Raw genomic sequence first — 2368 nt, 5'->3', positions numbered from 1 at the left:
GTGCTCTTTATTCTTTTCTGTAGATCTGGAGTTCCATCTAGTATTAATTTCCTCTTGCTTTAAGATCACCTTTTTTGTACTTTTTATAATGCAGGTTTGATGGCAATGAATTTTGTGTTGGTTTATCTGGAAATGTCTTTATTTTGCCTTCATTTTTGAAGATTATTTTTGCTAGATATTGAATTGAGTTACAAATTTTCCTTTAGCACTTTAAAAGATGCGTTTCCATTTCATTTTGGCTTTTTTTCTTTCTTTCTTTTGAGATGGGGTCTCACTCTGTCACCCAGGCTGGAGTGCAGTGGTGCAACTGCGATCATAGCTCACTATAGTCTTGAAGTCCTGCGCTCAAGTGATCCTCCTGCCTCAGCCTCCCAAGTAGCTGGGACTCTAGGCATGCACCACCACACTTGGCTATTTTTGTTTTCACTTTTGTAGAGGCAGGATCTTGCTGCATTGCCCAGGCTAGCCTCCGTTATTTCTAATGGGAAGTCAGCTTTAATTTATACTGCTGTTCTGTGTATATAATGCTTCTTTGTCGTCTGGCTGCTCTTGGGGTTTTGCTTTATTTTTGGTTTTCAACAGTTTGACATTGATGTGTCTGAATGGTTCGTTGTTGGTTATTTATCCAGCTTAATGTTTATTGAGATTCTCTAAATCCGTAAACCAATGTTGTTAATTAAATTTGGGAACTATGGCTGTCATATCTTTAAATAATTTTTCAGCCCCTTTCTTAATTTATTCTTCTTTTTTTTTGGTCTTCGATTACACATATATTCGACCACTTGGTATTGTCTTATTGTTCACTAAGGCTCTTTCCAATTTTCTTCATGTTTTTCGATTTGCCAGACTGGACAATTTTTATTGAGTTGTCTTCAAGTTCACTGAACTTTCCATTTGCCATCTTCAATTTTTTTAAGCCCATCTAGTTAATTTTTAAATTTTATTTATTACATTTTTAGTTCTAGAATTCCCACTTGGTTCTTTTTTTTTTTTTTTTAAGATCATTTCCACTTTTCAGCTGAGATTTCCACCCCCATCTGCTCCCTTATTATGCACTTATTTTCCTTTTATAGATTTATGATAGCTTCTGTAAAGTGTTTGCTAAAACCTCTGGGCCATCTCAGAATCTATTTCTGTGTCTGCCTTTTTTCCTGACAGTGTCTTGTTTCTCTGCATGTTTAGTAATTTTTTTATTTTATGCTGGATGTGACATAAAACTCTAAATTCTCTTATGTTCCTCTGAAAAGTGCTTTTTGGACCTGTAGGCAGTTTAATTATTGGATGATTATTTTGAACTCGTGTAGGCTTCATTTTATGCTTTGTTAGGGTACATCTTTAAGAGTTCAAGGTGTTTACCAAGCCCCTCTAACTTGGCAAGACTCAAACTCCAAGTTCTTTGACCCATGCAGATATTGTTAAGTCTTTATTTCAATTTCTATTAGAGTGTTTCTAGAGAAGATCTTACTATGAGATGTGGTTCTTATTCCTATAGCATGGCCTCTCTGGCTTCTCAGCTGAATGATTGAGATGTTAATGAGGCCTGTTTACTCTGGTCAGGCCATAATTTTTATACTTGCCAGACCTGCTCAACTTCTAGGATTTTCATTCTTCTCTCAGTCTCATAGCAGCTGTTTTCTGGTAATTGCATAGTTTGCCCTGTACAGGTGAAGCCTAACTTTAGCCAAAGATGGGTACTGCCCCCTCTGCACAGCTACCTCCTTTCCGAGATCCGCTCTACCAATTTCATCTGCTTCACCATCCCCAAAGTCTTTTCCTACCTCCTTATGTCACTGCGACCAGTATGCTCTGGCCTCACAATCCCATGTCGTGGTCAGTAAATTGTCCCCAAGCAGTTACGGAAAATATGGGATTCATCCTATGAGTTACTCATCTCCTGGGAATCACAGTTTTGTGCAACCTATGGTCCAATGCCTGGGAACAGTTGCTTCATACTTCCTCCAGTGTTAACGGTTATTTATGATGACAACAATAATCTGGTACCAGTTATCCATCATGGCCAGGAGAGCAAATTCATTTGGTAACTACTTTAAATCACGAAATTAATTTTTCTGACCATCCTAGTTCTACGATTCATCCTTACAGAACTAATTAGAATCAATAAGGCCAGAGGTACATAAGGAACTTTAACTGAGCGTTGGGTTTGTCACCCTTTCTCTGAAACATCGGTGAGGTACCTTTAATTAGGGTATTCTACCAAAAAAAAAAAAAAAATCATTAGCTGCAATTGTGATAAGGTGCATCCATAAAAAAAGTTAATTTATGTTTCTGCTTGACTCACAAAAATATACTTCACTGGTTAATGATATTCAGTAACCAGTTGTGAGGTAAAATGAAATTAGTTTAATAG

This window comes from Propithecus coquereli, unplaced genomic scaffold (genome assembly GCF_000956105.1).
Source record: "Propithecus coquereli isolate 6110/MARCELLA unplaced genomic scaffold, Pcoq_1.0 Scaffold566, whole genome shotgun sequence".
NCBI classification, from domain to species: Eukaryota; Metazoa; Chordata; class Mammalia; order Primates; family Indriidae; genus Propithecus; species Propithecus coquereli.
Note: the sequence above shows the minus strand (reverse complement) of the source record.